The following is an 11,188-nucleotide window of genomic DNA, read 5'->3' as shown; positions in this document are numbered from 1 at the left end:
GAAATGCATATAATTGCTTGGCTACCCAAGCCTAGCTGAACATTATTCACACTTATAGCAGCCCATGTTTTTCCTTCATTCCATATTTTTTTCTACCTACTTTCACAACTTTTACAATTTAGTCCTTTAAGCCATTTCCATAAAAAAAACCACTAGTAAAAGTTGTTTACCATCCTTTAAACTCTCATATTCCTTCACAAATCATCAAAACACAAACATCTCATGCATGGGTAATCTTCTAAACTTGAACCCTAGCATGATATATGGGTAGAAATAGAAAGAGCATGTTACGAGGATCTCGAAAATACAAAGAACATAAAAAACGGGGCTAGGATTGACTTACTATCAAGCTTAAAATGTTGGAAAACCCTAGCTATGGAGATCCCTAGAATTTCGGCAGATGGAGAAGAAAATGAGCTGATTTTAGCTTCATTTTTCCCTTTTTGTTTAGTTTATTACCAAATGACCAAAATGCCCTTCCTTTTAAGCTTCCAAAATTTTCCATGCACGCCTATTTTTGTCAAAAAACTTAAAAATTGGGTAAATTACTCTTTAAGGACCTCTAATTAATATTCCAAAGCAATTTCATACCACTTACTTCTAGAACCCAAGTTTTGCTATTTATTCAAATTGGTCTCCACATAGAATTTCTTCATGAAACTTTAACACATGCTTATTCTCATATCCTAGGCCTCATAATGATCATAAAATAATTATTTTAACATCATATTTGTGGTCTTGAAACCACTATTCTGAGTAGCCACAATTCTGGATGTTACACGTGTGCCCAATTCTGAGCATTCTGTTTCCCAAAATTTAGGTCAGGGGACACACGGCCTAACCACATGCCCGTGTTACCAGGCTGTGTGTTAGACACTGTCTAGACACATGATCGTGTGTCTATTCGTGTGAAAAAAATGAAGTCATTCTTAGCTCTATTTTCACCCAAAATTTCACCTAATACCTGCACTTGAGATACACAATCAATACCAACCAATTCAAGTATTTAAAGTAGGCAAATTCATCATTTAACAAGGCATACCACTACATGCATAAATGGTTATAAATTTACCTTGGATTAACTTAGGCAATAGCAACCTTTGATAACATATTCATAACATATCACATATGAATATAACATCATAATCTACTTAATCATACCAAATAAGCCATTACTAGCCATCCCAATGGTTAGGTCACAAAATAACATTTTCAAGCCACTATTGGCCAAGTTTCCCTATACATGTCATTATACCAAAATGATTTCACTGAGTATACCAAAAATTCTAGACAATAGTGTGACGATGCTCCAACGATCTTCCAACCTTCATGAGCTTCCGAGCACTATAAAATAGGGGAAAAATAAAAGGAGTAAGCATTATATGCTTAGTAAGTTCGTATAACAGAAACTAAACTTACCAATCTTGTTTATTAAAATCTAGGTCCATTTGGCTAAATGGCCTAATCCTATACATTCCATCAAACATGTTAGTCACCAAACTATTCGTATAAAACAAGTAACATAGATAAGCTCATTAAGAAATATTCTTTCAAGTCATTATCAATTCTTCTCAAAGTTCTTGTGCCATGTCAAGAGTTATATGTCCATTGAATCGTTGAAATTTTGATGAAGGCTCAAATAGTACACTCGAGGTGTACGATTGATTAATTCGTCAATTCTTATCAAGGTTACCCCTTAGAATACTTAACCAAGGAACACATTCAAGAGCCACAAGTTGTATAATAGGATTACTACTCCAGGCTAAATCCTTTGTATAACGTATGCTCAAGAGCTCAATTAGGGTTACCAGTCCAGGCTAAACCCTAATCATAACGTATGCTCGAGAGGTATTATATAAAGATCACCCGTTCGAGCTAAATCCTTTTCATAACAAGGTCATTAGGATTACTCGTCTGAGCTAAGTCCCATTTGCAACAAATGTAGAACCCTACTTGTTTCGAGAAAACGCACACAATCATCGAAATTCAACATCCAATCGAGACTAACCCTTTATCATCATTTCAAGCTTATTTTCATTTTTCATCATAACATACAAGTGAAGCAGATCAACATAAATCACAATACACACAACACAACAATTAATTAACATAATTACATGTCCGATTAAGTTACACAAACTTACCTCGACACTTGTTTACGTAAAAGTCTACTAATTCGAAATCTTTTATTTTCCTCGATCTAACCTCAAATTAGTGTTGTCCGGATCTATATAAATGAATTTAATCATTAATTTCATACATTTCATACTTAGACAGACTCAATTTACGTCCTAGGTAAAACTACCATTTTGCCCCTAACTTTTTTAAAAATTTTAATTTTGTCCCTAGGCCCGAAAAATGAAACTTGTACAAATTACTCCCTATTCCAAGCCTAACCAGAGCCCCATTAAAAAATTTCCAGCACATGTATTCATAAAATTTTTGAATTTTTCATCAAATTTTACAAGTTTTCATTTTAGTCCCTAAATCATGTTTGCATCAAAAAATACTTTGTAAAAATTGTTTATCTATCAATAATCTTTCATTTTCTACCATAAATTTCCCATTTCCAGCATAATACATCCATGACCCCTTTTCATACCTTATGGATCATCAAATAGAGAGATTAAGCTATTCCGGTATTGAAAAATGGGATGTTACAAGTTTCCTGCAGGTCTTCTAGTATGATAGCATACATACAAGAGTCAGTATAAAGAGACTCACCTATTTCTCTCCTACTGTAGAGAAAAACTCCATACCCAAATTCCCATTACAAAATGAACAACAACCACTACTGCAAAACATAGGAACTTATCAAAATCTATGCATATACCCTTTTTCCCATCATTTCTAACATTGGAAATTCTCAAGTAAGGCCTGATATCTTTCTCTTACTGACCTACCAGATCTAATAGACTTATTATTTCTTAACATAGCATGCAAAATCATAAATCTTACTTTTACACAAAGTAATCACTAGTAAAGACCCAAATCTACAACTCCATCTTGAAGGAGAAGGACATATAATGAGTTCTTTATGATTTAGATAACAATACTTCATAAAGAAGGAAGAAGAAAAACTCCCCCTTTTTAGACCTGAACATCTATATATATAACCTAAGCTCTTATTGGAACCTAACACGTGTCACAAACTTTTAAAACTCCCTTTAAAAATGTTTACAATTGTAAATGGAAATTTAATATTTTATATTTTTGGTCCATCATTTCGTTCCACCCTAACTACCTTGTTAGAACGTAAGTAACTTAATAACCCAATAAAAAGAGCGTACAATACCTTTGGCGATAACCCAATTTACCAAAAAACCTCATTATACTTACTAATCTATTTTTCTTTACAACTCAATACATTCAGAGATCAATCCTTGCATAATACTCTCAAGTCAACCATGTGCCTGACCTATTCCCTGAAAGCATCAACTGGGCGGACAAAATTACGCCGCTCAAACTACTTTTAGGTTAATCACCTAACACAAGACCCGCCAAAACTAGGTGTTACATGATAAGTTAGAAAGAATTAAACTTAAGGCAACACTGATGGTTGGAGTTGTTAAAGGATTATGACCTAGTTATTGATTGTCATCTAGGAAAAGCAAATGTTGTAGTTAATGCTCTAAGTCAGAAGTTTTTATTTGCATTAAGGGTAATGAATGCAAGGATGAAATTTAAATGGGATTGTACCATTATCATTGAATTAAAGGTTAAGCCATTATTTATTCAAAAAACTCAAGAGTTACAAAGGAATGATAAGATTTTGAAGGCTAAACAACAACAAATTCAGAATGGTAAGACCATGGATTTTAGCATTGGTAAAAATAGCAGTTTATATTACAGAAATTGAATATCTGTGTCGAACGATGCTAAAGTTAAAAGAAATATTTAATATGAAGCTCATAGTAGTATTTATTCAATTCATCTGTGTAGTACAAGGATGTGTTGTGATCTGAAATAGATGTATTGGTGGCCTAGAATGAGTTGAAAGATCTTAGAATTTGTGGCAAAGTGTTTAGTATGTCAGCAGGTAAAAGCTGAGCACCAAGTTTCATCTAGCTTACTTCAACCAGTGATGATTCTTGAGTGGAAATGGAAGAATGCTAAAATGGATTTTATGTCAAGTTTGCCTGTAACATAAAAGAAGAAAGATGCGATCTTTCACATTAAGTCCCTCTAGGGACCCAAATTTAAAGAAGAATTCGGGAGTCAATTGGATCAAAAAAGGAATTTGAAAACTTAAATAAGATATTTAGAAAACTTGAATGACTGGTTGGGGATGATTAAATGTCAACCTTATTTAGTTAGATTGGAATCAGCTGGTTCTATAGTGGGAGACATAATACTTAGGATTGAATGGCAACAATAGCCTGTGGAGACTATCCTGATGGTATATATATATGAGTGTATGGGAATAGAATGCCTCTCAATTCTACTCCCCTAAATCTTTCTCTCTAAGCATCCTCTTTTTTGGTCTCCCTGAAGAATAAGAGGATGTGGCTAAAGGAAGTTCTACATGCTACAAAAATCGTGAGAATTTGAGTTTAAAAGTAGGAAGATTGAGTGTCTTCAAGATTAATCGATAAAGGATTGTTATGCTTAGTTGCCAAGACAAAGGAGGCTTTGGCATTCGGGGAAGCTAAGTTGTTAAGAATAAGAAAGTAAGGTGAGTTTCTGTACTTTATTTTTGAAACGATGAATGATTTTTGTTGATTATGAATGCTATGAGTGGGTAGAATTTTCATGATATATGGGTGACAACCCAATGGTAGTTCTATGTGCATGAAATAGTTAGGATTACATGTTTTAATGGAAGGTGTACTTGATAATGGTAGTAAGTGAGACACACGTATCGCATGAATTTGATAGTAGGAAATATCGAAAAGTTAGATGAAGTTAGGATTGGGTAGAGGGTGGAATCTGTAACACCCCGAATTTGGGCCTAGAAGTATTGGGCCTTGAGTGTGGGTCCGTAAGGAGGTGATATATAGGTATTTAATTGTGTAATGAAATGACACAATTAAATGTCCGCTTTGGTGGTTAATGGCCCTGAGAAGTGTTAGAGAAATCTTGGGTTCAAACTTGGGCTTTAGCAAAAAATTTTGGTATTAAGTGAAAAAAAACACGGATGCTTGGATGAGGGTTTTGAAATTATTGTGTTAAATAAATGACACAAAAGCCTTGTGGCTTAGTGGCAAATGTGAGTGGAGCATTTAAGGGGAGGCATAGGTTCGAATCCCATGGCAAGCAAAGAGCATTTATTTTGCTAATGGAGGCGGCAAGAGTTGGTGTTGAATTTAAACTCTAATGTTGGAGGATCCCACATCGGAAGCTAACATAAGAGTGGTTGTGAAGTCGGCTTTAAATAGAGGAACCATGAAGAGAGTAAATGTACCTTTCTTGGTGATCCCTTTATTGTATGGCGTGCTCGTTTGGGTTGGGTGTCGGCTAAGAGTGCTCGGAGTGTGGATTAACTCCAGTCTCCTATCAGGTGTGTATTTCTTACTACTCTAGCTGTAGGATGGCTACTTCAGGCCGCGATGGGCCAAAAGGGGTCATGTGGGCCTAATGGGCCTACAGGCCCAATTGGATAAGTTGTTTGATTGTGTAGTAAATATTAGACTAGGCTAGGTGAATCTCATATCTGTGGCTAGATTTGGGCTAAAAAGGCCACACGAGCATGTGGGCCCATTTGGGCTGAGAAAGGGCTTTAGGCCCATTCGTATTTTTATCCCTATTTAAAATACTTTGGTTTACAAAATTACCAAAATACCCTGCTTTGTAAAATTACTAAAATACCCTTGGTTTATAAAATTACCAAAATACCCCTAGTTTGTAAAATTATCAAAATACCCCTAGTTTGTAAAATTACCAAAATACCCCTAATTTGTGAAATTACTGAAATACCCTCGACCTGTAAAATTATTGAAATACCCTCGACTTGTAAAATTACCAAAGTACCCTCGATTTATAGAATTATCGTTTTACCCCTAATTTACATAATTACCGTTTTACCCCCGATTTACATAATTATCGTTTTACCCTCGATTTACAGAATTACCGTTTCACCCTCGATTTACAGAATTACCATTTTACCCTCGATTTACATAATTATCGTTTTACCCTCGATTCTGAAATTCTGTTTCACCCTCGATTCTGTAATTACCATTTTACCTCGATTTATAGAATTCTTGTTTTACCCTTGATTTACAAAATTCTTGTTTTACCCTCGATTTACAAAATTACTAAAATACCCTTGGTTTGTGAAATTACCGCAATACCCTCAATTTGTAAAACTACCAAAATACCCTGTATGGTAAAATGACGAATATGCCCTTATGTTCAGTATGGTGATGTGCTTAGGATTTACATATATTGATATTGGAATAGTTAAGTTTGAGTGACGGTGGTGGTTATCGAGGTGATTGATTATGGAAACATTTCAACTTCAACCCGTAATGGTGTGTACTAACGCTCGTAATAGCTTAGATTAATATTTCTTTGAAAAGTGAAAGCTTCATACTTTAGTGATTCGGAATTAATATTTAGATCTATTTTCTACGCATGTTTAAGTTGGATTCACAATGATATGGGGTAGGAAGGTATTTGGAGCGTTCTTCAACAGTAGATCTCTTGGTAAGTATTGAACCTTCTTTCCATTTGTATCTTGTGGTTTAAGAAAAGCTAAAAACCCTCCGTCGACTAAGGCTAAAAGGGTTTTTGGTGTTATTTGGTTTGTTGGTGCTAGTGAGGATTAAAGGCTACCGATCGAGGAGTGTGTGAAAAGCTTGGATCATCGGAGTGACTAAATCTAGTCATCAACTTCGGCAAAGGTATGAACTCAAGGGCCATTGTGGATGGTGGCCGAATGTGTAAGTGATGGTAATAGGTAGTTTTCGATTTGGTTTAATAATAACATGGTCTAATCTATAAGTGGTTGATTATAGGACAAATCGCATAGGAGATCTCGTCAAGGAATATCGCAAATCAGGTGTGTAACGAACCCTTTCATAGCTTAAAGCGATAAAATGCCGAAAAGCCGAAATGCCGAAATTCTGGCATTTCGAGGACTTGTGAGCAAGTGAACACTCACTAGTTAGTTAGAATCGATGAGACGGTGATCGAGAACGATGGAAACGGTAAGAATGTGATTTTTGGCGTTCTTGGTAAGTTGGGCCTCGAGGGGCCGAAGTGGGGCCCATTGGGCTTTCGGGCCCATTTGGGAAAAAAATTGGTAGAAAACAGAAATCTGTTATATGGCATGATAAGACTGTTAAAACCGTTATGGAATATAGGCTAAATGGGCCTAGATGACGAAATTGGCTAAGTAGGGCCCATTAGGGGTTTTAGGCCCAATAACTCGATTTCGCTAAAATGGGCCGAATCATTGTTTGCACCCATGGATTGTTAGTAATCGTTAATGAACATGGAAACCCTAATTTTGGTAAAATTACGAGATTACCCTTATAATATGAAAATGACCGTTTGCCCTAGGTAAAATGACCATTATACCCCTAGGGTTTATGTATGATCTTAATGCATGGGATTTTGATAAACATGATATGTATGATATGCACATGACATGTATGATATGCACATGATATGTATGATATGCACATGAGATGTTCATAAATGCATTGGGTTGGGAATTTATATGGATGGAGGAAGTGCAAAAGGGCTTATGCCCTGATTATTAAAGGGCTTATGCCCCGCTTATCAAAAGGGCTTATGCCCTGATTATCAAAAGGGCTTATGCCCGATTATTAAAGGGCTTATGCCCGATTATAAAAGGGCTTATGCCCCGCTTATTGAAAGGGCTTTTGCCCTGTTATTAAAAGAGGCTAGGCCTCCAGGTTATTTGATAAAGCAACTATCTTTGCCGGTGGAGAGTTTGGCGGGGTGGGTCGAGTTAATCCCCACATGGTGTGTTGGTTGGTACGGTGGAGAGTAGCGGATGGTGGGTTGATTAGTCTCCCCAAATGGGTTGCATTCTTTCATTGAAATTATATGTGACATTGAAATGGGCCTAAGGGCCATCTGATTTCTGATAAAGGCTTGCCCAAGAATATGAAATATGAAAAGGCTTCGCCCAAGATTATGAAATATGAAATATGAAAAGGCTACGACCCGATGCATGATTGAGATTGGATTTGGGCTTAGACCCAACAGCCGTTATTGTTTTGGGCTCGAAAGGGCTTGTTGCACATCGAGTTTCCAAACTCACCCCTTTCCTTAACCTTGCAGGTGAACCTTAATATGGGGACTTGGTAGGAGAGGATTGAGTGGCCACGGTGATCATCTTTGGGCTTTTAAATAAGTGTTGGTTTTCATTTAATTTCCTTTAATTATTATTTATTTTGGGTTGTAATAAGGCCAATTTTAACTTTCCTTTTATTTCTTTTGAATTATTTTAATTTTAATAACTTTAAAAAATTGGTTAATAATTATTCAAATGGGCTAGACTTAGGACGTGTTTTCAAAATGATACTTGTTTTCAAAATATCTCAACACCACGATTAATCGATTTATCAAAGACGTCCACTTAAACAAATTTAAACTCGATATAACAAAGTGTGGCTATGGTTGTGGGCATGTCGAGATTGGATCCAATTAAAGAGCTTGGTACTTAAGCGCCTTCATGGCTCACCTCCTCTGTCTCGAGATACCTACCGGTGCCCGACTTCCATACACTTTGTTAACTCAATAAAATGTATGGTTTTAAAACACTAAAATGGAACGTGGGTTTTCAACTCCAATGTGGCACGTCAGATTCGGCCATAACGTCTGGGCCGGGTTTGGGGTGTTACAGAATCACTAGATACTTCCATACAATATTGTGGAGTGCAAACCGTGATGGGTGAAGCTCTAGGCCTTACGAAGGAAGAATGAAAACCATAACTCGTGTTTGACATCATAAAGACTCAAACAGTAAAGTGGACTCAAAAGTTTATATGTTGTATAATCCTAGATCGCTCAAGAGGCTGACACGGAATGTTGAATGGGATGAATCCTATAGCAAACTGAATAAAAAGAAGTACTTGTAAATGGACTAGAAACTTAAAGGTTCGCAGGTGTAAGGGAAATTAAGAGCGATTAAATTTTTCAATGTTGTACAGGGTTAAGTCATCCGACTTGGCAAAGAAGGAGTTTGTCAAGGACTATCCTAGGATGAGCATTTCACCAGAAAATAGGGAGAAAAATAAATTTAAACTCAATGATATAATGGTCAGACAACCAATGTAACGACCCGAAAGTTAGCAGTGTTAGAAATTGTGGTTTCGAAACCCCGTATCAATAAGTCGAACCCGTAAATTTTTTTATTAAATATCTACGAAGTTATATTATAAATGAATTGAATTTTGGTTAAGTAATTTCCTTGTATTAGTGTTTAATTTCAGTTACAAGTAGTAGTTATATTCTGATAGATTTTAAGTTTAGTACTAATAAATGACTAAATTGTAAAGTCAATTAAAGATTTTGTGCAATAGGGACTAAGTTATATAAATTTTGAAATTTTGGGGTAGAAATGAGAAATAGGGAGTTAAATTAGGCCTATAGTGAAATTAGCATTAAAATTTAAGGTTAACTATGAAAATTATGTTAGTACCAATTTTAGGGACAAAATTGAATAAAATGCAAAAGTTGCATAAATTAAAAATTGAATGTGAATATGGTTGTGTATTGATGAAAATACTTTGTTTGTTTTAATTGGTAGCTAATTTCGACCCAAGTTCCTCGAAAAAGAAAGGAAAACACAAAGTTGTCAACAAATAGCTCGGAGTTTACGGTTTGTGTTTCTATAACCCGAACAACTTCACTTGATGCATTTATGAACTGTCTTGCATGCTAAGATCATAAGGTAAGCTATAAATGATAAAAAGAGATGAATTGATCAGATTCAATTTTTTATTTGCGATGAGGATTAAAGTGAATAGTTTTGGAAAATTTGTATAATAATATAAATATGAAATTGAATCTTTTGAGATGTGATATATATAAATATAATTTCATATATATATATATAAGTATGATGGGTGAAATGATAATATGGATTTGGGACTTTGATTATAAATGAAATTGAATAGAGGATAGGAGTTAAATCCAGGAAATGTGTATATAATATTGATATAATAAAATTATTTTGATTGTTATAGGGAGAAAAGTATATGTGTTACAATTATGTTAGATTGAATTATTATAAGTAATTGAATTGTATTAGATATTGTTGTTAAGTCATGCATAAAATAATTTACATTATAATTTAATATTGGATATAGAAATACCATTGAGTTATACTCAGTGTACGTTTTCATTTTGTTGGTGCGCAGGTGTTATTCAGTTTATACGTTGATTCAGCATCCAACAAGAATCCTGAACTCAAGCGTTGGTGAAATTCTTATTTTGAGGTTGGCATGTACCTAGAGAGTATTAGATTTGGAGTGTTGGATTTATAGTTAATAGCTAGTTGAATCTTGATGTCCTTATAATTATGTAAATATGTAAAGTATTTTGGTAATGATCAAAGTGTTAATACCTTGAAAGTTGTATTGCTTGGTGATTGCCTAATGTGATCTCGATTGAGTTGGTTACATGCTTGGCTTGAGGATTGATGATTGCTTGAATTTGCTTGATACATGTTGTGCCTTGATGATATTAGTATAGAATGGGTAGTAATCAACTTACAACTATGCTTTTACCTTAATAGTTTTGGTAGTTTTGTGTATAGGTTGTGAAGTTATGATGCAAGGAAAATATGGAATGGTTAAATGCTTAGGTGATCAAGTTCGGCAAGTTTAATAAAATCTTTTATGGTTGTTTTGATTTGTAAAATGTGGTGCCAACGAGGGCACATTGGTTAGGAACTTATGTTGAATGATTTAACATGTTTTAAGCTTGTTAGAATGAGTTTTTAAGATTTGTATATGGTTGATTTTGGTTTGGCTTTGTACCCAAGAAATGTATGAAATTTTGCCTTATTTTAGAAGCCTTTTTAGGTGCACACGGCCTGGGAGATGAGCTGTCACATGGTCGCGTGCTACACACGGCCTTCTCACACGATCATGTGTTTTATTAATTTTAAGTGTAGGTTTTTCCCATACGGCATCAGGCTGTTACACGACCAGGTGACACTACCGTGTGACTTTACTTCGAACACACAAATGGTTTACAACACAGCCAT

The 11,188-nt window shown here is 35.1% G+C and overlaps 1 long non-coding RNA gene across 1 annotated transcript; it reads left to right on the top strand.

Annotated features, from left to right (window-relative positions):
* Positions 1–6,760: 6,760 nt before the first annotated feature.
* Positions 6,761–8,289, top strand: LOC128296606 (uncharacterized). Its single transcript, XR_008287225.1, has 3 exons — positions 6,761–6,842; positions 6,957–7,000; positions 8,254–8,289. It is a non-coding gene; the product is annotated as an uncharacterized LOC128296606 (long non-coding RNA).
* The last annotated feature ends 2,899 nt before the right edge of the window (positions 8,290–11,188 follow it).

Source organism: Gossypium arboreum, chromosome 8 (genome assembly GCF_025698485.1).
Source record: "Gossypium arboreum isolate Shixiya-1 chromosome 8, ASM2569848v2, whole genome shotgun sequence".
NCBI lineage: Eukaryota > Viridiplantae > Streptophyta > Magnoliopsida > Malvales > Malvaceae > Gossypium > Gossypium arboreum.
This window is presented reverse-complemented; position numbering and strand designations above follow the sequence as displayed.